General features: G+C 39.8%; 1 pseudogene across 1 annotated transcript in view; it reads right to left on the bottom strand.

Annotated features, from left to right (window-relative positions):
• The window catches only part of LOC148684406 (uncharacterized), an 86,468-nt pseudogene that overhangs the window by 19,463 nt on the left and 40,303 nt on the right, over window positions 1-26,702 (bottom strand). Inside the window, exons 2-6 of the transcript XR_015946211.1 lie at window positions 19,838-19,963; window positions 16,421-16,542; window positions 14,290-14,414; window positions 10,070-10,121; window positions 9,266-9,333 (exon numbers count right to left, since the gene is read on the bottom strand). The product of XR_015946211.1 is annotated as an uncharacterized LOC148684406 (transcript). The remainder of the gene's footprint in view (window positions 1-9,265; window positions 9,334-10,069; window positions 10,122-14,289; window positions 14,415-16,420; window positions 16,543-19,837; window positions 19,964-26,702) is intronic.

Here is a 26,702-nt window from a genome sequence, read left to right as displayed (position 1 = left end):
GTCTAAGTTGTTGGAAGGATAGCTAAATTAATGTTTGTGAAACTCTAAACACTTCAGGACAGTGCTATATGAAAACTTTATTGTTAAAATGTTGGGCTGGGTACATCTGCACAAAGTTTTAGTGGACCAAAGTTTACCCAACAACTGCTACCCCTCTGTTCTGAGTGCTAGATATAAATTGATCTCAGGCACCTGGTGGAGTTTACTGTTGCAGCACCCTGGAATAAGTGTCTGTGGGGGGTGGGAATGGTTCTTCTCGACATTTCACAAAACAATCATGGAGATTTGTTAGTCACTTTTCAAAATCACTAATGTGGTTAAAGAAATGTTTCATGTTTAGGATTAAAAGTATTCTTACAGGTAAGGCATAAGAGATATTGGATCATGCAACTCAGCGTATCAGATCTGCTCATAGAAACATTTTAATTTATCTTAAAGCATGTAAGATTCTAAGTAAAAGTTTATGACGCTTCATTATAAAATGTAAAAGTGATATGGAAAACAATACACTAAAATCCTAAACATGTTAGGAATAAATCCTTCTAAGGTCCATGGGGCGTACTCCCTTCTGTTCACTTCCCTTACCTAGGAGTAAGCCCCATTGAACTCAATAAGACTTACTTCTGAGTAGACATGCATAGGATTGTGGCTGTTAATACAGTTATGGCAGCAGTCCTAAGCATATTTACCTGAAAATGTCTCATTGCATTTAGATGGGTGCTATGTAAACATACTTAGGGTGGGAATGTGGGTTGTGCCGTCCCTCATACAGAACAGAAAGCAACACATAGCAATATTAAGCAGAAGTGATCTCCTGAAATTTCTTGCTTCAGTAGAATTCATTTTATGCACTTTAAGGGGCTACTAAGCGAAAGTTTAATCACGTCATGTAAACTCATATTTTGAGGAAATCAGCAATTCCACTTCACAGAAACTATTACATAAAAGTCAATTCTGTACCAAAATGCTTGGTCACTTGAAAAAATGCAACATACTTAGCAACCTGATCAATGGTTCATTTAGACTTTTTACATTGTGAATACCCCCGTTACTGACTTAGTAAAGAATGATTCATAGTCCATAAATGTTAAGCACTCAAACATGCGTACAAAAGACTTGGATATTATCATAGACTCTTTCTTGGTAAATGATACTGGTGTTATTGTTCAGTTAATCGGTCCCATAATATGTTAAACAATGTACCAAGATACATACAATATCTTACAAGGTAATCCTCTTTGGAATCCACAGTTCAGCTAATAAGTATTCCTCTCTCTAATCTCTCTAATCCTTAGTTGATATAGGTCAGGAAAACATTAAAACTAAGCTTCATTTGATAAAACTAAGTGTGGATTTCTTGTTAATTCTTTCTGCATTTTTTGTTATTTTATTTTGAGAACAATGTCAAAGTTTGGGATTTTTAACTTCCGTTCATTTCAATGGGAAAGACTAAAGCTGTAATCCTATACCTACTTCCCTGCAACACCATCTTCAGTTACATATGCATAAAACTCCAGGTTTCAAAGGAACACTGCATCATTTTATAAGGATATTCCATCTGCATAACAGCAATCGTTGTTAAACTTCAGCATGCAATCTGGTTTGGGACAGGTTATTTGAAGGGCCACCTGCAACTACAGGAACCTGCCCAGGCCTTAGGCTCTGTTCAAAGGCCTGCCAGCAAGATCAATTAGATAAATGGGCACAAGTCCTTTTTCTTGGTGGTGTCCCTTTGCTTGTGGAAGTCCCTCCCAAATTTGGGAGGAATTCAATGTAGCTCTCCACCAGTGCAATCTCTCTCATAGGGGCAAGAGTGCAGGGGGATGAGATGGGAAAAACCTCGTTGCGCTAATGGAAGACATTGTGTGGGCTTCTGCTAGTGACACCAGTTACCTGAATCTGGCCTACAATGCCCTCCAGATGTTTTGGACCAGGGTTTTGTTTCACCCGGAACTCAATTCCAGAACCTGTCAGTGGGCGCCATTGCCATTATAAGAGAAAGAGGGAGGTATTCATGGTGAGTTCAGGTGGGCACCTCTTTTTCATTTATATGAGAGCAGACATAGTCAGTATAAATATGAACCTGAACATCTTCTATCTCACACAGTCATGCATTTCCATAGTAAAATAGAGCCATATATTTGGAATAGTCTTTGTTTAAAGCCTTCTGACTTTATTTTATTCTTTCTCCCCTGCTCCAAAAAGAAAGAAAAAAAGGGGGGAGCCCAGTTATAATGGAAGCTTCAATTTATGCTTTATGAACAATGCCAGCATCATCATTTTAATGTTGTCCATATGGGCTTCTAATAATAGATAAGAGACTACACTTGTATTGTATGTCTTAGAGACATTTAAAATCTTGATAGGAAAAGGCTGATTTCATTGGCCCCACAGTTAAAGGAAAGCAGACCCTAATTAAAAGAATTCTGTTCTGAATTAACTAGTTTGACATGTGCTAATTGACAGTTCCTGTGAAATGGTTCTAATTAAAGTCAATATGTCTTTTTCAATTAAAAGGAAATTAAGAATATACTAATATACATTAACAACTTAATCTGCCTTCAATATCCCATATATCAGCAGCCTTAATGTTATTGGAGAGCCATCTGACATATATCTTCCACTGTTTGGTTGCAAAGTCTTATTACTCCAAAAGAACACCAACCATATATGAATCCCCTTCTGCAAGGAGAAAGCTGGATTTTGCTCTCATTTTTGCAGGCCCTAAGTGCAAGGATGATTGAAGGTAAACCCAAGTTTCTTGACAGTTAAGATAAGGAGGTATTCTTATTACCCTGTAAACTTTGGTTACAAAAGTTATTCGTTAACCAATTAGGAAAACCTTCTGACATTGCTCCTACTACTAATCAGAAGGCTGGCCCATTTTCAAGATTCGACCCAAGTATAAAATAAATTCATATCAGACATGTGCCCAAGAAAACTGACTTTCCCCTATTATATTCTTTTTATCAGCTTGAAAGGAGATGCTCTCAAGGAATACTTTTTGATTTATATAAAAATGAAAAATATGATTGCCTGGTAAGTAAAGGGAGAATCCAACACTGAGCAAGTGGAGCGCCACTCATGCAGCAGGATTTCACTTTCCCTCCCTCCTATAGCCCCTGTGTACCCCAAAAATCTGCTCTAGTGGGTCACCCAACTCTCCAGAACAGATTTTGAGGGCTGCAGAGTGAAGGAGAAGAAGGCAACATCGTGATGTCTATAGGTGGTAAATTTTACTGAGAGTACAGCCATTGAAATTAATGAGTATGACTAAGTTTGGTCTATTACTTTCAACCAGTGAGTAAAACTTTGTTGAATGTCTGGATTCAGCCCAATGTGCTGTTAGCTACCCCTTTACTATATGTGAGGATAAGGAAGTACTGTTTATCAACCACAATATTAATCCAAATATATATTATCAATAATGCTAACAGTTGTGCTGATTGATAATATTCCTTTGCCCTTCCTTCAATACCAGCACTGATACATTTAAGCAGCTGCAATATATGGTAGACTATTAAAATTCAAATGATTTCCTTACATAAAATATATGGGCTAACTTTGGTTTCTGTCTGTCTCAATTGTTTACAACGGACATAATTAATTATATTAATTTTGGAGTCACTCTTCCCTTGTAAACAGCATACAGTTTAATTGAACATGGAAAACTGCCTTATATTGAGTCAAACTACTAATCTATCTAGCTCAGTATTATCTGCACTGACTGGCAGCATTTATCTAGGGTTTCAGAAAGTGATTCTTCCTAACCAGCCATGTAGCCAGCTGTCCTTGTGGTGGTGGGCAACCACATTTCTAGATGGGGCATTTCTAGAAGGTGAATTGTGCCAACCAATTCCTCCTCCACCGCCCCACATCACTGCTGGAGAGGATGTGAGGGCCAGGCCAAGGGAAGGGAAGGGGAAAATATGTTCTCCCCCCTCATCTGCCCCAAACATAGCTGGCAATGCCAAGGATTGAACTTGAGGCCTTCTGCATGGAAAACACATGTTCTGCCACTCTCTCCCTTTTTTAAAATAAGAACTTTGGTATAACTTCTCATCCTAAAAGACATGAAGAGAATCCATGGCCACATTCATACCATAAATTTGAAGCACTGTGATACTACTTAAAACAGTCAAGGCTTTGCCCAAAGTATTCAGGAAGCTGTAGTTTGTTAAAGGTCCTGAGAGTTGTTGGAATACCTCTACTCCCCTTACAGTTCCCAAAGTTCCCTGAGAATTTGTAAACAGTTCTGGAAACTGTAACTTTGGGAGGGGGTAGGGGGGTCTTCTAACATCAGGTGTACATGGCATCAGTGGTATGAGTGCACTGGAGCCAGAGGAAATGTGTACACAGCCTAAAAAAAGGCCATAGGGGTCCTTTATCAGAGTGAGACATCCTGGGCAAGGTGGCCAGGAGACTGCCTGTACCACCACTACTTGGCCACAGTGACTACTTGGCCGCTCTAAGAATGAGGCAGGGTGGAGGAGGAGAACCCTGCAGTAGCATCATATAGGCAGCAACAGGAGCTTGAGGAGTGGTCCAGCAGAGAGACCACACATTTACTACTCTGTCTTCCCATTCCTTGAGACCATTTTTTTCATTTTGCCCTGTGACTGGACAGGCCCTGGAGCAGAGTGGGAGGAAGCACATGGCTGAGGCTTGCTCATGTAGCACTAAGCCATAGTTCAGCATTACATCTGAAGTCAACGAATCAAGATGGTGTCCTATGCTTATAGCTCAATCCTTTGGGTGTATACGGGGGAGAGCTTCCAGGCTATTACTGATAACCCCTCTTTATTTCCAGCAGATCCAACGTTTTCCCTAAGAATAACTTCTGCACTACATTCTTACTCACAATTCGCAGGGCTGCCATATTACCAGAATGTCAAAGGCAGAATTGGTGTCCTGGGGGAAGTTCTGAAAGGTGACGCTTTATCTCAACAACTTTAGATGTTTCCTTTAAAAAGCTCAACAATTTCAGGGTGTCCTGGTTTTTACTTTTTGAAATATGGCAACCATAACAAACCAAGATCTTAAACCTACTTCAAACCATGGTTTAAAAGCCTGATTTGCTTTGAACCTGGTAACCTTGGTTCAAATAAAATGGGAAATTGTAGTTAATTAAAGACTTCCAGTTTAATTGTTTCACACTGTGGGGAGAGGCAAGAGGGGCCTTTGCACAGGCAAAGAATTTGTACATATTTCAGCTTATTAAAATGAAATATATTCCAAAAGCAGCTATAGGATCCAAACCAGGATGGTTAAAGTTCAGTAACATGTGCATTGTTCGTATCAGCATTACCAACTGATTTATTTATTTGTTTTGCCTTTTGAAATAAGCTTCATTTGACATGGATTTTTTCCACTAACTGTACTACAGTAAATATGTGTTTTTATTAGGTCACTAGATTACCATGATTTTTATGGTGAGAATAGGGCAAGTGAGAACTGCAACAAAATATTGCAGTGCATCCTCATTCCTAAAAGCATCTGAAATGTCCCGGGAAACCCAGGTGTTTGGCAGCCCATATTGGAAGTGTTTTTTTGGGTGATTTTGCAAAAAAAAAAAACCCAAGTCCCCCCCCCCCCGAAAAAAAAGTTCAACAACTTCTGCCAAACAAGCTTAACAACTTGTCTGGATTTTCACTTTTTGAAATATGGGAATCCTACCTCCAAGCAATACTTGTTTTCCCACCACCACCTCACAATTCCATTTTTCATCTTCCAACCATTGCTCTACATTGTGTAGCTACTGAGCTTGTCCAGTACTCATTGAATTATTATTATTGTTGTTATTGTTATTATTATTATTATTATTATTATTATTATTATTGTTATTATTATTAGAATTAGAATTTATATACTGCCCTATACCCGGAGGATTGCCCCCTCAGATTTGTTTAGCAGTGACTTAGGTTTGTTTTTATTTCCCGGTTCATTAGACATCCATTCCCATCATCCTTGACAAATCGGACCATGCTGGCTGAGGCTGATGGGTGACGTAGTCCAGCATTACCTGGGGTCCCAAGGTTGGGAAAGGCTGCCTTAAAGGAACAATTTGTGCATTGGCAATAATTCATCTGCACCATTTTGCTCCTCTTTCTATGCCTACTGATTATCATAACCCTTCTACAAGATTAAAGTGTGTGAGTGCAAACAAGAATACAGACATTCTGTCCTGCCTTTCCATTATGTAATGCTCAAGGTGGCTTACAGAAAATTTATATTTTTTAAAAAATGCTGTAAAAATCAAATCAAATAAGCACTTTTAAAAGAAGGTACAATTGGCATGTTTTTAAGGCTGCTTCCCAGTCCCAAAACCCCTCATCCAAACCTCTGGAGAACAGGTCCCTGGAGAGACGCACATCCTTAGACTAGGAAGTACATGTATGAATGCCACTTTCCTCTTTTTGACTAGACAATACATTACAGCTGCTATATAAACAGAGGAATTGTGATGATTTATTATTATGACCCAGTTCTTATGTTTCTCTGATTTTCATGGCTTTAAATCAGAAAGAGTTTTAAACTGGAACTATTTTTAACTGCCTTTGTAAGTGAAATTGTTTTTAAATGTTTGTATTATTTTATATATGGAATTGTTTTTAATTGTTCTTGGTCTTCTTTTATGGCTATAGCTCTTTTATTTTATTTATTTTATGATTGTAATATGTTGGCATTGCAACCCACACTAGGACCCTGTTGTGCAGGAAGGTAAGAAGCAGAAATAAATAAATACATTAAAAATCCAATTTCATGATGACACACTGGTTTTATTACATACACCAGTCTGATTGGTTTTTCTTGATTTGTGGTGTATAAAATAAATAAGCAAACAAAATAGGCATGCAGGTTGAGATCATGGTCACCTTAGGCAGTACACCTTTCTTTAAATTAAAGTCATTTCGGCTAAACATCTTGAATTTCTATATACAGATTGATGGTGCAAACCTATTCGTGAGGGGTCTGGTGCTTTAAAGCTATTGGGAATAAAGGCTTTCTGACTTTCTGGTGATCTCAAAATGTTTCAAAGGTTGGGATTTCCCCTTAGGCTTGCATACACGTGTGCAAGGCTTGGCTCTCCAGTTCTTGGCTTGTTCTGGTTTTAATCTCACTGATGGCAGATGGGAATGTTTTGTGGCTTGTAGGCTTTGGATGTTGCTGATCCAACCATGATCGCTCGCACAGATGCACCAGAGAAGAGCCATCTCAGACCTTATACAATTTCCAGATTCCAGCTATCTTTGCCTTTATACAAATAATTAACCTGGCATTCCTTCTGTTTATATCCCAACTAGCAAAAGCAGAATTGTTTGTGTGAGGAAGAAACTGCTGTGTTGGCAAGGCGAGGCAAGCACATCCTAAAAAACGCTCCAGTCCAAGGAAAATTTTTCTTGGCAGTGGGTCTGTTCAAGTAATCAGCATGTGGGACATGGTATGCCATGGCCCAGGCAAGACCCCCTATTACTAAGCCTGTTTCTGCTCAAGTATCTGTCCCCCATCTCTCCTCCTCCCTCCCCCCACACCAGTCACATTTGCCTGCCCTTGAGTTCTGTGAAATAACTATACATCCTCTCTTAATATATACATTCTGGAAACTGTTTTCACTGCTAAAACAGAACAGATAAACATATTTTCAATATTTATTTGTTCAGCACATAGAAAACAAAGTAATATGGGGTGGTTTTAATATCTTATTGGCTTTGCTATCCCAAGATCTTGGCCTCAGGCAGCCTTTCTTTACACACCAGGCACTGTGCTTCCCTTCTCCCCATCCCCCCCCCACCCGCTTTGTTTGGTTTTTTTAATTGAATATTTCATACCTTAGGTCAGCTGATTCTGGCCCCTGTTTGTTTTCCACATTCCAATGTGTGTCGCAGCATCAATTTTTAATTATTGTGGTTGTTATGATGAACATGAAACGTCATTCAAGTTGCTCTCTTTGTTGCCTGGGGAAAGAAAGGAAACTTTTAGTATCAATGGCTACATCAGACTGACTGCTTTTACCATGTGTTTTATTAACAGCTTTATTTATTTTTTAAGTTCCAAGCTCCTGTTTCTTAATTTTCTAGACCCTTCTGAAGTTTTCCAAACTATGTGTAAAAAATAAGAGCCAGACGGTTGCTATTTTGCAGATGGGATTCAGCTGCAAACCAGCAAATGGAAAGTGCACAGTGAAAATGGATTTGGAACTCTTGCACAGCTCACCAATGGATTTTTGGCACTTTCTTGATGGGCAAAAGGCACCAGAAAGTGTGGGGTAGTAACAGCTGCCTAAGGCGGCATTGGGACGCGGGTGGCACTGTGGGTTAAACCACAGAGCCTAGGGCTTGCTGATCAGAAGGTCGGTGGTTCGAATCCCCGTGATGGGGTGGGCTCCCACTGCTCGGTCCCAGCTCCTGCCAACCTAGCAGTTCAAAAGCATGTCAAAGTGCAAGTAGATAAATAGGTACCGCTACAGTGGGAAGGTAAACGGCGTTTCTGTGTGCTGCTCTGGTTTGTTAGAAGCAGCTTTGTCATGCTGGCCACATGACCTGGAAGCTGTACGTCAGCTCCCTCGGCAATAACGCAATATGAGTGCCGCAACCCCAGAGTCGGTCACGACTGGACCTAACGGTCAGGGGTCCCTTTACCTTTACCTAAGGCGGCATTGTATAACCTCCTGGCAAACAAATCAGAATAAATGCTCAATAAACAAGTGATGTTGTATAATGCCCCGCATAATTAGTATATACAGATCGGGATGCATCACAGAACAATTACCACAGATAAGGCTTTATCACCTCAAACACAATACTTCTTAATGGAGCTACAAGCTACTGTAGGCTGAGATATCAGCTGAGACATCGCACAAGGATGTGTGAATATCAGCTCTACATTTTTGGCCTTTCCTGATGTGGAGGCTCTAGCTGTCAATGAAAGAAAGAGCTTCAAAGTGACATCATCATGCAACTTGGTCATTCACTGGTCATACAGGGCAGCTCTTAGCAAAAGGCAAAAAATATGGTGAAGCCTCAGCTCGCTTTGGTGGAGTTGGTATAATGGTATAAGTAATTGCTCACAAGTAGAAGCAAAGGCTTCACAGGTTGCGTTTTGATGTCTAATATAAATTTGAGTTTTGAATTGCAGTGTAATTTTGCTGAGAAGCATCTGATAGGCAGAAAATAGATACCATTTATGCAGGATTTTCACATACCTTCTAAAATGTTTTTCAGCCTAATGACTTCATAGAAAGACATATAGATGCATCATACTGCACATATGCTTTCCAGCCAGGCATGTGAGAGAATTTGCAATAAATGAGGTTGATTTTCAGAGAATAAATCTCTAAAAGGAAAAGAGAAAAAAAAGTACATTGTACATTGTGCTTTCTGAAATGTAGGAGCCTGCCCTTGATATATGGCAATAATTGAATAAGTGGGCTTAAAAAATCATATAGGCTTTTACATTTTTTTTCCACGTAAATTTATTCAGTAGAATAGTTACAATTCACTAGGTTGAAACATAGCTGCCAAGTTATCCCTTTTTTACAGGGATTTTCCCTTATGCTGAATAGGCTTCCTCGCGAGAAAAGCGAAAACTTGGCAGCTATGGGTTGAAAATGTCTTTTCTTTGATGAGGAGTGTCACTGTGCAACTCCAAATGAGTGTGTTTTGAAGGTTTAATGGTGTAAAATGACACAAATGTTTCAAGACCAGCTATGCTTTAGTACACAAGAGTGTGCTGTGAGGATAACAGGAACACTGAAGCCACAAATTCCTGGGAATGAATCATCTTTCTGTTTAAGTTTGAGTGTGACAGGGAATCCTCTCAGCACTTTCATCAATACAAATGCAATTAAAGCATTGCCTATCCCACAATAAAGGGGAAGGTGTTCTTTATTTTCAGCTAGCTGACAACCTTTTACTTAGCAAGTGTACAGATTTGGAAGGAAGTTGGGGATAAAACATTCCTCCAAAGGAATGCAAAGACCTTTCCGTGGTCTTTGGCACATGTGTCTTCAGGCTCCACAAGGATCTCCAATTACTGTGGAATTTTTAAAGTTTGTTCATTATTTACTTACTTATTTACTGTACTTATCACCCTGCTCTTCCTCCTAATGGAGCTCAGGGAGTCTAAAAAAAATAGGTTGCTTTCTAAATGTCAATGTTTTGGGTGGCAATCAAATCTCAGTCCAGTAGGAATTCATAGACCGGTGGACAGGGGTACATTATGCAAAAGATTATTCTTACTCTTTTGAAGATTCATGTTTTGCCGGAGCGGGCTCTGCCATGAAGCAGAGGAGGCAATACACTTCAGCCCACTTCAGGTGATCCTGGCCAGGGTGGAGTTGAGGAAAGAATAGAGAAAAGCAGAGAATGGTGTCTGAATGGTCCAAGTCCTTTGAAAAGTGGTGGGCCTCAACAATATATCTTGGACAAGTAATCTGTATTGCATTTTGTTCAATTCACATTTTAAGGCAAACCTGCCTAATTTGGCCTTCCGCAAATACACAAACTGAATTTGAATTTTGCGATTCATTTCTCCTACCCAAAGGATGTGTTTTAAAAAGTGCAAATATTAGGGGAAGATGTGCACACAAATATATATATATATATATATATATATATATTTGTGTGCACATCTTCCCCTAATATTTGCACTTTTTAAAACACATCCTTTGGGTAGGAGAAATGAATATATATATATATATTCTTACTAATATATATATATATATATATATATATATATATATATATATATTAGTAAGAATAACATACAAAAATTCAATATATTGGTTTTTAAAAAATGCTTGCAAAAATGTGTCTATTAGGCAAAATTGGGGGAAAGTCTCACCTGTAAATTAGGAGAACTATGCACCAAAATGCTGATGGATTTTCATCAGGACTATATTTTTTTAAAAAAATCACCAGATGTTGAGAAACTGTAAAAACTAGAAGTGTCATCTTAAGAGAGTTACAGGGGAATGAAGCTGGAAGGTACTAGTTGCTGGAAGCAGAATGTCAAAGAACCAGACCAATTTTTTTTCCAAATCTCTTATGAACTGAACTTAAGGTTGCACCTTATTGTGCAACAAAATTGGGCAATCTGTTGCCCCCAAAAATCCGCTAGCACAATTGTTACCTGGTTTTCTGTCCAGCAGCATTAAAACTCACCCACCCACTACTGTAAGAGCCTTTGTGCTGGTGAGCAGAGAATGCTGGACACTACCTTGCACCATTTTTGGTGTATTACCATTACCAGCTTAACAGTCCACATACAGTAACCATATTTAACATCTCTTAAACCTGTTATGGACACTCTTGGAGTCACATTTCCCTACTTAATCCATATAGTGGCACAGCCAGAAAATGACAGCTGACACACTTCTCCGTGTCACAAGGGTCATATACAATTAAGAACTGAATAGCTAATAAAGCTCCTTTTCTCTTCTCTTGAGTTCATGTGTCGCTGTCAAATATTCAGCTTGTATTTACAATGCCATATTGCTATTTAAGGATGTTTTCACACATGAGGCTTAAATTGATTTTTGTTTCAATTGATCTGTAATGCAAATGTAACGCTTACAGTGACCAGAATGTACATTTGATTTTAAAATGGCTATTTTCTGCTTTCTTTCGCACATTAACAACATTCACACATGTTACAAATAAACAATGTAAAAGGGACTCATAAGTGCTCTTTATAACATGTGTGAAAATGCCCGAGTAATCTACAATGTTTTTCCAACATGAGCAGAAATATGTGCATTTTGATATAAGAGGAATGTGATGCTGTCAAAACCTAAGGGTAGCTCACACAATTTCCGATGTAATAATAATGTTCATAGAATCATAGACTTGCAGTGTTGGAAGTAACCCCAAGGGCCATCTAGTCCATCCCGCTGCAATGCAGGAATCTCAGCTAAAGCATCCATGACAGATGGCCATCTAGCCTCTGCTTAAAAACTTCCATGGAAGGAGAGAGCCCACCAAATCCCATGGGAGACCGTTCCTCTGTCGAACAACTGTTATTGTTAGAAAGTACTTCCTGATGTTTAGTTGGAATCAACTTTCTTGTAACTACGGTAGAATTCATTGGTTTTGGCCCTAGCCTCTGGAACAGGTGGAAACAAGTTTGTTTCATTCCCCCATGTGACAGCCCTTTAGATATTTGAAGATGGCTATCATATCTCCTCTGTCTCCTCTTTGAAGGTGGCTAAGATCTGTGCACTTGCTTGACATCATCACTACATGCACAGTATAGCATATTTATTGCAGTATGCACATTCCTATGCATGCATTTCCCCTTCCCAAAGCCCACCCATTCACTTTTTAGATGGATGGATTACAAAACTTGGATGCATGCATGTGCATACCAATGTAAGCACATGTTACTTTCATATTACATCACTTATCTATGTGGTAGGCACATACATAGGCCGCCACACCACTATAGATGCTTCCCCCCCCTAAACTGGAGACCACAATAGTAGACAAGGTTGAAAAACTAAGAGAATGCCTTATCCAAACTATTCAACACGACATTATCACTGGGGTTATACCGTGGCATCTTATCAAATATTATCATTTGAATTAAATACAGTCAGGTGTAGTCCATTTCTTTGTCCACATGACCTTGTTTTCTGCAACTGTTGACTTTACTCATTGTCTTTGATTTTCTCAGACCTGTGATGTAAAATCACGGTCATGGATCTAAAGTGGAATAAGTAATTGCTTGATAGCTTCTTGCTAACTCTGGAAAGTGCTGTGCAGCTGCTGATGTATGTTTGTGCTGGCATTGCAGAGTGGAGCCCTGGGAATAAGGAATCTGACTTCAGAGAAACAAGAGCTAGCTTCAAAGAAGGGAACAAGTCTCCCCAGCTGATAGAACTTTTACTGAAAGAAAAACAACAATGAACTAAGAAACACACCAGTAATATCTCTTGTTACTCCTCTGCAATCCTTTTCCAAACTTTTATTTTCATTTATCTGATTACACACTTCCGTCTCCACAATCTCCATTGTGATGGTTCCACCTTTTCTGTTAGTTTAGGTGCTTGATGGTAGATTACAGCGAGACCACATTACTTCAAAGCACACTTTTTAGTTATTAAAGCAAAAAATATGACTCACATTATTATGATATGTCCTTAGAGGCTTCTACAGATTTGGAGGTACTAAATCCAAGGAAATGATTTGATGTCTATTAGTTGTAAGTGTTTTTTTTACAGATTAAGAAGCTATTGTGTCCTAATAAAGAGCTCACCTAGAGTTTTCACTTGTAACCTGAAATATTTTATCACAACAAATCTAGCCTTGGTCATACTTTTCATCTGGTGAATTGATAGGTGGGCCTCCAGTTGTTCACATTTTACTTTTTTTTAAAAAAAAACTAACATAAAATAGTGGGGGCTGAAATAATGTGTATCTTTCCAAACTTGAACTTGGGGGAAATAAGGAAAATAAAATATTATCATAAAACTCTAGTATTACCCTGTTCAAAGCAAATAGGGAATTTTGCCACTCCAGTTATAGACAAAAGGAGCCTAGTTGGGTATTGTTGGGTATTATGACTATAAATGAGCAAATCCATTATTGTCATGTTAGTTTACACCTATTAACAATGCTGAATGGTTTATTTAATACCCATTAAGCTTTTACTTGCAACATTTTCACTTGGGTCAGCCTTCACAGAAACTGGTTGGGTTTTTTTAAGGAAAATTTGAACATTATCAATCAGTTTCATTCTCCTGGCTGCAGGCAGTGCAAACTAACATGAGCATAACATTAACACTATTCAACAAAATTCAATTTGGCAAACTAATACTTGGTGCACCACTATGTTAAAGGCACACCTGTGCACACTTACCTGGGAGAAAGCCCCATTGACCTCAGTGGTACTTACTTCCAAATAAACTTGTAATTGTAATTGCTCTTTTTTTAAAGTACCATTTGCAAAATAGAGACCAATGGCAAGAAAAGCCATGCCTACTTCTACATTGTCTCATGCTTGCCTTATGGGGAAACAAATAAGATGGATGGATGTCCAGGCATGCAACAGGTTTTAGTATACCCAGTTTAGCAGAACCATATGTAGAAACACTGGGGGTTGCTTGATAGAAGACAGCTATTACTTAAAAGGACAGTTCTGTTTATTCAGTTGTAGTTGGTGGGAGGAAGAATAGTACAAATAATATTTTCCCCCTGAGTAAGTTGTAAAAAGTGTGACTTACACAACAGCATCAGAAGAGCTTGCCATTGTTCAATGAATCACAGTGAGAGAATAAATTTGTAGTTTTACCTGTATTTACATTAGGCAATGGTTCCACGAAAACAAAGAAAAGGATGCAAGTGACCTTCCTGCTGGCCATTTGCTTGGGTTCCCTGCAGATAGTCAGTGTGAGCAGGAAATTGGCAAAGCATAGTCTGAAAATCAAAATGAAGCTCCATCAGTAAAGAACAGAAAAGGGCTTTCAGCATTGATAGTGCACATGGCCGAGCTAAGCTCCTTCTTACCTTTGAAATGATCTGCCTCTACATCACAGTGTAACATTTTTACATATGTCTTTTTCTCAAGAAAATTTCAGCCTCATGTATTTATCCTCCTCACAACTACTTTGAAAGATATGGTGGACCCGTCAAGGTTCCAGAGTGCTGGAAAATCTCAACTTCTGTCTCCCATGTTCCAGCTGTCTTCTCCATTCACAACATACTTGGATACTTTAATACAAGGCACAAAAAGATCCAAGAGAAGTTGTCCCAGAAGGGAAAAGGATGAAGGAGCCTGGTTGGCATGGCCCCAGGAAACGGAGGGAGAGGACAAAAGGTCAAAGGAGGTAGGGGGGCCGACAGAAGGGTGGAGCCCTTGACTCTGAGAAATAAGAAGAATGAGTTAGGCTCAATACAGGGGGAGGGAAGAAGGAAAGAGGAGAGGTGGGTGGTGTCAGATACCGGTAATTGAGAGGAGAAGAGTGAGCAAAATCCAGCAGAGGGCCAAGGAAAGATTGGTTCTCATGGCATCAGTCTGCCAAGAGGTGCAACCTTCTGGATGCATGGGTGGGTAAATAAAGCAGGGGCCCGTAGAGAGAAGAATGCAGTGGCACCAAAGGAAGAAGGAAGGCACTCTGACATTGAGCTGGGGCACACTGTGAAAGGCCACCACAATTTGCAACCCTAAACTAAGGCCTTAGGGCTTTGTACTCTGGAGTGATGCTAAGCACCAGAAGGTGGGTGAATAAACCTCTTTTCTTCCTATGGTGCGATGCAAGTGTGGTGCTACTTCATTCTGCTTTGATCAAACACAGAAAAGCTGTAGAGCTTTGACCATCAGGCCCCAACACATGAGGGAACACAAAAATGAATTAAGTGGAAGAATGAATTTTGTACCACACACTAAGATTACATTTCCTTTATGTTCAGTGTCCCTTGCCAGAGAAAGGAATGTAAAGAAACAGCCATTGGCAGAAGTCAAACTTGGGTCTTTTGTTTGTTTGAAATATTTCTTAGCTGTCCTTCATCAGATTCCAGAGTACAAGTGCATGAATAAAATCTGCAAGGACCTAAAAACAAAAGGCAGCCAGATGGAGCTCCTATTCCCAGAAAATGTTTCTGCATGATTTTCAGGCATTCTTCCTTTCCCTCCCACCCCCATGCTACAGCCCTCCTCATTCAGAAGTTCCCCCCAAGCCTTAGGAGAAGGGGGAGAAGAGGTGGGTAATGTCCCTTTCTATCTATTAGCTTTCTCCAGCATATCTGTAGATCAAATACCATTTTCCCCATTTCAGACTGTACCACTTCAGACTACAGGTGACATGTTTACTCATGTAACAAGCTCTTTGCGATCAGACTTCAGGGACTTTTCTTCTACCCGCAAATATTTTAAAATGTGATTCTTTCATCTGCAGTCAAAAGTGGTACAATCCATTCTGCTGTGTGTGCCAACCAGGCCATAGGTCAAACGCAAGCGGCTTAGTAGGTAATATATTTTGTTAATGGCCTTGCTCTTATAATGTGCATCTAGCTCAAGTATTTGCAATTGTTACCAGGTAGTTTTCAGTCTTCTAAAATCCTTTCTGTTATCTGAGTATCATTTTATCTAGCTTGCTATTTGCTGGTGTCATCTGCAATAAATAATTGGCTTAATAAATGCTCAAGTTTAGCCTCCATCCCTAAGAGGCAAAACATAATGTATGCATTATTTCTTTGAAAGAGCAATTTGTAAGTTTTGCCAAGAAGTTATATATTTGATATAGAGGAGTTTGCAAGGCAGCAGAGGAATAAAGACCATTTTTGTAATGCAATCCTGTCTCAGTCAAGCTCTTGCAGCTAACAAATCCCCTGGCAGGAAACCTCTCAGTGGACTGTTTCCAAGTCCTCAGCTTGAACAGCAGTTACAGGCTCTTCAGAAGAGCAAGCCCAAGATGGTTCCGCACCTTTGACTTCTGACACTTCATCCTCCTGTTACCTCATGCTTCGTGAACCTCTGAAGGAATACTTGGCTGCCCTGTTTATAAACAGCCTTTGCCTTCTTCAGAAACAGCCTGGAAGGACGTATCTAGGTCACAAGCAACAAAACAGTCCCCTAATTAAGTCAAAGAGCCAACATGTCACTGTTTGTACTAGTAGCTGGGTGGCAAAGATATACCCTGCATGGAGCTGGTGCCTCACCCAAGGGCAGAGTGAGGTGGCTGACAGAGACAGCCAGTGCAGGAGGGCAGAAAGCCATAGCCAGGTGCTGTGGGACAGAGCTGTGTGTACACGGCTATGCAGCATATCCTATACCCATTAGCTAGCATGGCCTGCTATACTCAAAGGCAGCAAAGGACATTGAATGAAGATTCAATTGCCAGACCAGCTTCTGTATCTAAAAAGGGTAGGCATCAAAGATGCCAACTTGAATAAAATATGGGGGAGGCAGGTAAACCCTGCCCCATAAGAGGCTGTGCACACACACCATTTGAATGGCAGTGCCTATCAACTTGGAGGGGGGGTCTATTGAGGAGGGGCGGAGGGACCTTGGCCCCTAGGAGTCCATTCTGTCCTTCACCTCAGACAACAAAATGTCTTGTTTTAATCATCCTACTAGCAAGCCCACTAGTAAAAGATGACTCAGCTCGCCATGTCTCCCGCCGGAAGTTCAGACAGCAAAATGTCTTTCAGTGGCCCAACCCCTTCCTGTGGCATGCCCTGAAACCGAAAACACCACACATGCCACACTTAAGCTTGGGGGGAAACCAACTCCTGGTTCCATTGGAAGACTTTCTTCAAACTTAATTGCTGTGGAGGGCTTGGTAATCCTCTTGGAGAGAGCAATGGGAAGGGAGGGGAAGAGTTAGCCCAGCCCTCCCTAGTTGCAACCTCCTGGAAGATCAGCCTCACTCACCTGGCAGTTAAGCTTGGAGGAGAATGTGTAGCCCTAATGGGGGTGCACATACATGTAGACATGTGAGAATGTTGTGTGCTGCATGCCGTGTGTGTGTGTGTGTGTGTGTGTGTGTGTGTGTGTTGTGGCTAGGGATGGGGGAATACGTCCGTTTCAATTTCTCTAAAGTTTTTGATATTTCCAGTCTTAGGGTTAGTCCTCCACATTTCTACATTCTACATCCTGTGTGCAGCCTGTGAACTTCCATTATCACTGGCTACTAATAATGATGACTATATGCTACTTCAGGATCTGGTTGGCCACTGTGCCCTAAAGAAGCCATTCTTTTAGCTAAGAGTCATGAGGTAATGCTTTAACAGTATATTCACATGCATGTTTACTCCAGCTTACTTCTAGGTAAGTTGATAGAGGACTGCAGCCTGGAGGTCCTACATGAAAACTACAAGTGTCAGGAGACACTTACTCCATCGTGTAAAGAGAAATGGGTTTCTGTTTACCCCAGTTTCACACATGGCAGTAGTTCCACTTTCTTATTTTTCTGTGGTGAACGATTTTACCCACCCCTTTATAAACATTCTTTGCCTTATTAATCCTGCTCTCAAGACTAAAACAAATTAATTGAAACAAGCATTTTGTTTTAGTTCATTTTATTCAGTAGTCAAAAGGTGTGGTTGCCAAGAGGAAATTTCATTATGTTTCTGTCATGTAGGTTGTGGTTTGGGGGCAGGAAATAGAAATAAATTCACAATTTGGAACAATAAGTTGATGCAGCTGGTAGTTTGATCAGATTGGACCCCTCAGTTCAGTTTCAGGTCAACACTGAACTCCCACAATCTCTTTTAAAATTCATTGATATATTCTAGTGAGCTATTCCCAGTACTGACCTACATTCTTGACACATCTCTGACTTCACTAGGGTTGTATAAGGTGAAAATCAATGAATAACTTGAATACAGAATTCCACGCCTTCAGATTGTGCCTATTTAATAGCTATTTCACAAAGTTGTGTACACAGTAGTGAACAGTGTGCATGGGGGTGGGTTTTTCTGAAGATCTTGATGTCAAGCTTATTCACCTGGATTTTTCTAATTCCTGTCTTGCTCTGTAATCTCAGTGAAAAGAGAGTTTGTCCCCCTTATCCCAGTTCTGTTTAAAATACGAACAATATTTGCATATTATATACATTATTGTATACATTATTATACACCTATACACTCCAAGTTTCCAAAGTAACCAACAAATACAATTGTATAGAAATACATATACTTATACAATTACACTACATAAATATAATACTGCATGGGACTTGGCTCTTATTATATTATTATTATTATTATTATTATTATTATTATTATTATTATTATTTAAACCCCAGCCATTCTGGGCAGCTCCCAGCAGAATAAAAAAAGTGATCAAACATTAAAAACTTCCCTTCTAAAAGTCAGGTAGTTGTTTATTTCCTTGACATCTGATGAGAGGGCATTCCACAGGGCGGGTGCCACTACCAAGAAGGCCCTCTGCTTGCATAATATATGTAATTTTTGCATATAAATTTGCATGTAATTAGTCAGGTTTGTTTTTTAAAAAACCTGATAATACACAAGTGGCTCAGAGATAAGTGGGGACTCGATACAGGAGGTAGTGCAAAGCATAACTGGGTCAGAACCACTGAATTCCATATATAATTCTAAGGTGCTTGTGTACAAAGCTTGGGACTAGGATACCTGAAAGATCACTTCATTCTTTATATACCCAACAGATCGCTGGGCTCTACAGGAAAGGGCCTCCTGCAGATATCATCTCATCCTGAAGTTAGCATGGTGACATCTGCTCTTTGGAACTCCCTCCCATTATATGACTGCCTTATCAGCTAGTCAGCACTGTCAGCCTTGAAAATGCCTATCACCTGCTTAAAGGAATGGAATGTGGTTAGCTGGATTCAGCTGGCCCACCTCAACCTACCCAATCAATGCTATACATATAGCCCCCTAAGCCACAACCACCTCCTATGCCACAATTTGCTCTCAAGGAAAACTGGAGCTCCTCTTCTTCAGTTTCCATCAACCAGCGTTCAGAAGCATACTCTGCCTCTGGAGGTAGAGCGCAACCATCAGGGTCCATAGCCACTTATTGTCTTCTTCTGCATGACTTTGTCTTTAAAAGCCATCCAAGTCAGTGACCATCACTGCCTCTTGTGGGAGCAAATTCCATAGCTTGCCTATGCACTATATGAAGAGGTATTTTCATTCAGAAGCTCTTTTGTCCTAGGAATTTTGATCTCCTAAGGTCTTCCAACATTTCAGCTTCTTTTGATGCCCCCAAGTCCCAGTGTTATGAGAGAGGGAGAAAAATGTGTCCTGAAACCTAGATGCTAAGATAGACTTGAATCATTATCTGCCTGAATGACAATAATAATTTTGAACCTTAGTTTTTAAAAGCAAAGTGGTAAAAATAAATGAGTCAATACCTGCTGATCTTCAAGGTACCGCAAGACTCTTCCTCATGATTGCAGCAAACATTGCCCATTGCTCTGTGGATCTACAGTCTTGAACTTAAAACATCAAGTCCAGCAATACAAGATACGCTGAAAATGCTGCAAAAAGACAGAGAGATATTATTCACATCAATATGTATACATCCCACTGTCCCACATGACAAAGGAAATTCTACAGGGGAAACACATGCAATGACTTCACACAATGCCTGCTTTCCAAGATCAATCATTACCTGTGAAATGAAGTTGGTCAATTTGAAATACTTATCAGTCCTCCCTTCCTTAAAAAAGGAGGCCCGCTATATATAGGATACTGAACTCTGTGAGATTTATTCAGAAAAAAAATGTAATGTTGAAAAAGAAAAGAAAAACCTGACATCAGGAGGATAGGAAAGTTAACTTGAAAATGAACTGCCTACTGCAGGTGAGTTAAAGGAACTCAAAGTAAAGCAAGAGACACTTCAAAGCGTCAGTGAAAGAGGAGTGTCACGAGGAAGCTGCCAAGTGGGAGCCATGAAATGATGAAAATGAATACAGATCATCTTGTATGTTAAACAATGATCAAACTTCCTTAAGCGACCCCTCATCTTTATTTATTTTTTAATATAGATATATTGAATAATAGAACACAAAGGTTCTCAAAGCACTAGACTTGCCTCCCTTGGGAGATTCAGACCATGAGAGATTCAAGCTTCTCACCCTGAGCGCCAATCAACATTTACGCTTTCACTGGTCCACAACACAGAGCATCGAATTCCTACTTCATTCATACAAGCTGTGCACCTTCACTTGATAGCCAGTAATAGGCTTATTCATTTAGGACAGAGTGAACAAGCTTTTATCAGTTGAGGGCCAAATTTGCTCAGAGATAATCTGTTGGGAGCTACATGGCAGAGATGAGAGGGGCAGGACCAAAGTGGGCAGGGTCACCCACTTCCTCCTTCCTCTCTATCTTTTTACTACCCCGTCTCTCTCTCTGTCTCTGTCTCTGTCTCTCTCTCTGTGTGTGTGTGTGTTCCTCTCTCCCTGCAAACTAAAGGACTAAAGGTCTGAAATGAAAGCTTGCAGAAGGCCTTTGACATCCATCCAGATGTTACATGTAGCTTAGAGCTACAGATTGCCGCCCCTGATTTAGAGCAATTATACTGCCCTTCATAATACATAACTCAGATTATAGGTATGTATACAAAAATGTATAAAGGTAAAGGTAAAGGACCCCTGGACGGTTATGTCCAGTCAAAGGCAACTATGGTGTGCGGCACTCATCTTGCTTCAGGTCGAGGGAGCAAGACTTTGTCTACAGACAGCTTTCCGGGTCATGTGGCTAGCATGACTAAATCACTACTGATGCAACAGAACACCGTGATGGAAACCAGAATGCATGGAAACACCATTTCCCTTCCCTGCGCAGTGGTACCTATTTATCTACTTGCACCGGTGTGATTTTGAACTGCTAGGTTGGCAGAAGCTGGGACAGAGCAACAGGAGCTGACCCGTCATGAGGATTCAGACTGCTGACCTTCCGATCAGCAAGCCCAAGAGGCTCAGTGGTTTAGACCATATGCCACCTGCGTCCCTGTACAGAAATGTATAGGATTGTACTGTTAGCCACAATGCTACACCGGCTCAGTACTGGGCCTGATAAGCTGCTGAACATTTTCAAATGCAATACCACCTAGAACTATGGGAGAGAAATCAGCATAAATCATACCTTCACACCACTCTGATACTTTTTTCCCCATCTGGAGAAATAAATAAGTAAACCCCATTAGACTGAGGAATCTTGTCATGAAGGTTCATAACATTTTTACTGAATATTAACCAAATGATTGGTTTATGATTATATTCAAGGCTGAGCTGTTTACTAGGAGCATAATTGTTTAGAAACAGATCAGAAACTATGATTTACATCTCTGAAAGGTATTCTGGTCTCTGAGATTTGCCACACTTGGCAAAGTTCACATGTCTGATAAATGACAGCCCTAGAAGTGTGGGATTTTTCTTTTAACAGTGTTATGCCTTAAAAATCTCTGACTGGGCAAGGATAATGGAATTAAGAATCTGCTTTTGTACATTCTTGGTGTGAATTCCATCTGATCCGTAAGTTTTTGTTCCATTCATATTAATGATGCGTGCATTCCTGTCAATACTTTCTAAAACTGGTCTTAAAACTTGTGGGATGGGATCAAAACAATATTGCACGAAATGTATCATTCATATATTTAATGCTTCCAATTGATTTATGTATCTATTAAACATTTAGGCCACTCTTCATTACAAAATACCATAAAACAACATACAGTAGTATGCAAAAAGAAAACCCACAAAGCAACTAAAATTATCACTCAGTGGTAAAAACAATCACATATAATAGCAGCTGTTCAACACCTCTTGAAACCTTGAATAGCCATAATTTGAGTTGCCAATTGCTAAGAACAGATGTATTTTAATCTGACAGCAGAATACCATCAAGGTTGGGGCATTCCAAACCTCCAGAAGGAGACAATTCCATAGTCAGGGTGCCAATGCAAAGATGACCTGATTCCATGCTATTACCCAGCATGCAACAGCCAGCAATGGAACAATGAGAAAACACTCACACTCACATACAATGACCTCAACACCCTCATCAGCTGAGAAAGGGAGAGGACACTGACAAATACTGTGCTTTGCAGCGTTTTATAAGATCATTTATAACGCCTTCAGTTCAGCCCAATAACATTGAATTGTACCCTTCTGTAGTGTGTGGAGATTTTGAGATTCTTCGGAGGCTATGGAGAGCAGGTTAGATAATTATTGGATCCAGATCATGATCCAGGCAAAAGTAAGAGTATTTTAGTCCTCTTGATTAACAGTGGGAAAGCATGACATAACTCTCTCCTATTGGAATCAGTCGTACTTTAAAAGTGCCTGTCTTAAGACTGGATCATTGTACACTTTATTTTATAACAGGATGTCTTACAAATCTGAGCTTCTGAGGCTGGTTATATAGGCTGTTTTAATTTAGAAATTAAAACCTTTCATAAGAGTTAAAGAGATGCAGAGAGGATAAGACGTGGAATATAATATGCTGTGGTGGCTTATGCTTAATGCTATCCTTCCAAAGTATGCCTGATATTAAAATGTGTATAGATGCTAGGTGGGTATCACTTTCTCCTTATCTCTTTATCTGTGGCCTGATCCCCAAATTCTTACCAGAACGTGACCAAAGCAATATACCTTTCTGCTTTGTTATCTTCATCCAAAATCCAAACATCTGACTCATGTCAGTCTAACCCAGGGGTAGGCAACCTAAGGCCCGGGGCCGGATGTGGCCCAATCGCCTTCTCAATCTGGCCTGCGGACGGTCTGGGAATCAGCGTGTTTTTACATGAGTAGAATGTGTCCTTTTATTAAAAATGCATCTCTGGGTTATTTATGGGGCATAGGAATTCATTCATTTTCCCCCAAAATATAATCCAGCCCCCCACATGGTCTGAGGGACGGTGGACCGGCCCACGGCTGGAAAACGTTGCTAACCCCTGGAACCTGTCATTATAGAGCAAGGACAAAGCCAAACAGATACAAGTCTCACCAAACTGAACTACAGTGTGTGTGTGTGTGTGTGTGTGTGTGTGTGTGTGTGTGTGTGTGTGTGTGTGTGGACAAGCTTTGCTACAATGTGCAGGCATGTGTATGATATCCAACATATCTAAAACAGTCAAGAACCACGACAACAGCTTCTCTGAAGCCATGTAACACTTAAATAAGGTTAAGACTTCTAATATAGAATTTTGGTTTGTTAGCCATTCACTTGTATCACTGATATCCATTGTGAAAGCCCCTTCTACAGGCATGTTCAGATTCAGTCAGTTAGTATTCCCAATCATTCTTTTCCATATTTCATAAAGCAAAGCAAAAATGTGATTGCAGGCCACCATGCTGTCTTCTCAAAGAGTCACCATAATGGAATGGTTAGTGCAGGCATCCCCAAACTTCGGCCCTCCAGATGTTTTGGACTACAATTCCCATCTTCCCCGACCACTGGTCCTGTTAGCTAGAGATCATTGGAGTTGTAGGCCAAAACATCTGGAGGGCTGCAGTTTGGGTATGCCTGGGTTAGTGATTAGAGTGGGTTAGGGTTAAGGTGTAGTGGTTAGAATGTTCAACAAAAATGGGAGGCAAATCTGGGTTCAAATTTCCACCCAGCTCACTAGGTGACCCTGGTTCTTATTTTGTAGCTGAAACAGCACCACCATCTGTACACAAGAGAGAGATGTTAGCAGGCTTGAGGGAACCCAAAGGCTTACTTAAGTCCAACAACCCAAAGAGGACTGAACTTGCTCAGTAGCTAAGTGTTGTAGGGTGCAGAGGAAGTAGGATAGGGGAAGAGCAATGGAATGGAGTGTCTTTAAAGAGGACCTGGCTGGCTGGTACTTGAAGTAGGAATACACACCATAGCATTTTGTTGCAGGTGCAGTTGTCACTTTCAGTTTCTATAAAAATGATTGTCTCCAGCCAAATCCAGCCCCTCCATTAAGATTGCAATGGTTAAAGTATTCCAAGGGCAGAGTTACAAAAACTTTCCAATAGCATCATTCACCAAGGGTGCTTAATTGCAAAAGGCACCTCTTGTTACGTTTCATTTCTAAACATTGTGTCGCTTTTCCTTCTTTGCTCTGCAATGGCTCACTTGCTCACACGTCTCTCCATCTTGGTAGTCAGAGAGCCAAAACAATATTGCCTGATGTTGTGCTCTCACTTATCTGAATGGTGTTGTGACTCATCTAGATTGTGTATATCAGGCATCCCCAGACTTCTGCCCTCCAGATGTTTTGGACTACAATTCCCATCTTCCCCGACCACTGGTCCTGTTAGCTAGGGATCATGGGAATTGTAGGCCAAAACATCTGGAGGGCTGCAGTTTGGGGATGCCTGGTGTATATCCATCACATTTTCTGATTGTCATAAAATTTACACTAACCTGAAAATAAGGAGTGCTCATGGTACATTGAAATTCCAAGAGAAATTTTCCCCAAACTACCAGACATCTACCAAATCCATTCCCTCCTTGAAGTGACTTCATATTGACCAGACAGCAACCATGTGATGAAGTTTCCTTAGGAAGGGGTTCTATCAGCTACCCCATGTTGGCCCAATTTCGGCTAATTCAGACTATGTGAAATTACAGCAGTAATTCAGATTTGCATTATTTTTAAAATCATATTTGAAATGTGCCTTGTGCATTAATTCTTACGATTTTTCTCTTTCACCATATGGTTCATCTTAAATAGTCTGATGAAGCTGTACAATAAATAGACAGACTGACAATGGCCAATTAGAAATCTGTTCTTAAATCTTGTGGGTTTTTCCAGTACAGTATCAGCGTTGTCATTCAGGGATATTCTTCATGTATTCTTACAAAAGTCACTGGTTATTTTTTGATTCCATTGTTTCAGGGATTTTTTGTTTCCAAAACAAGAAACGGTCCACTATTTCCCCATATCAGTGCTGATCATTTCCACTGAAGTCTATGGGAGTTCCATGTATGGACAGAAGGTATATTACTCTTCAAATAATTTCAGCAAAGTCAAATACTTAAAAGCTATTTCATCACATCAGTTTCCGCCTTGGAATAGCAGGCAGGAATTACATTGCTGCCCTGTTAAAATGTTAGCAACCACATTTCATTTTTTGAAAAGGCAATTTATTTGTCCTGAAATAAAGAGTTGATTATATCTCTTATTACTGTTACAAGAACTTGATATATCACAGAGAGGAAGAGTTACAACATGTACCAACTATCAACCAGGAAAAATGAATCTGATTCATAATTCACTTTGAGACTGTCTAGTTAGTCAATCAAGTGATTTGTAATCATAAAGGCTGCCAGGAATTGAATGAATAACGGGCCACACTAAAATCCTTGGATTTCGTAGTATTCTTATTTCATTATGCGACTTTTATTGCTCTTGCTGGTAGTTGTCTCTACTTCAGTAGAACAAATTAAACACCCCACAGTTATTTGCATGAATCTATTCGGCTATTTGATGCGCATACAAAGAGAGTGACCACTGGAGTAACAGACAAAGCTAGATTTCTTTTCTTCATGAAAGCTGAACCTTTTTATGATGTAAAGCTTGTGGAGAAAGAGCCTATGCTCCCATCCCCATTTCCTCCTGAAAGCATTTTGGGGGTAATGAATCTTAGCATACTGTTACAGTACATTTTCTCAAGTTATTTTATAACTATAGAAATGACATAATTCATATAGCATGCCATCTGTTTAACAGCAGCATCCCTTCCCCTGCCTCTTAATCTTTACAGATTATCAACCTATTAACATGTTAGCACTAAATAACATGTGATCGCCAAATGTAGATTTCTGTAAAAAGTGAGATCCAGCTAAAGATATGGAAATAGAAAACTAAGCTACATTTGACACATGTCTCCCTAAATACATATTGCATTCATTTGATTTCTTTTTGTATAAGAATAAAATAAAACAGACTCCTGCCACTACACAGGAAGACCTTCACAGGAATTTATTTATTACATAATAAATTTTTAGACATGCTGTTTGCCATTCTCAGTAGCATCCAGACTTTCCCCCCTGTTTTACATTTACTGTACAATACTTCCATAATGACATAGGTATGCTGGTGTTTGAACCAAACATAACTGATCCAAATATAATCAGATATGGTTAAGGTAGATTGGCCCCCTATAACATTTTTACACTCCCTGCAATGGATGTTGCGAGTCTGAAGTCTTTTTCTCCTTGCCTTGCCTTTTTTTTAAAAAAAAAAAAGCTTTTAAAAGGACATGACTGACATATTCAATGATATATTTTTACAAT

This window comes from Zootoca vivipara, chromosome 10, assembly GCF_965207765.1.
Source record: "Zootoca vivipara chromosome 10, rZooViv2.hap1.1, whole genome shotgun sequence".
In the NCBI taxonomy this organism is placed as follows: domain Eukaryota; kingdom Metazoa; phylum Chordata; class Lepidosauria; order Squamata; family Lacertidae; genus Zootoca; species Zootoca vivipara.
The sequence above is the reverse complement of the archived record's forward strand: the minus strand, read 5'-3'. Positions and strand labels throughout refer to the sequence as shown.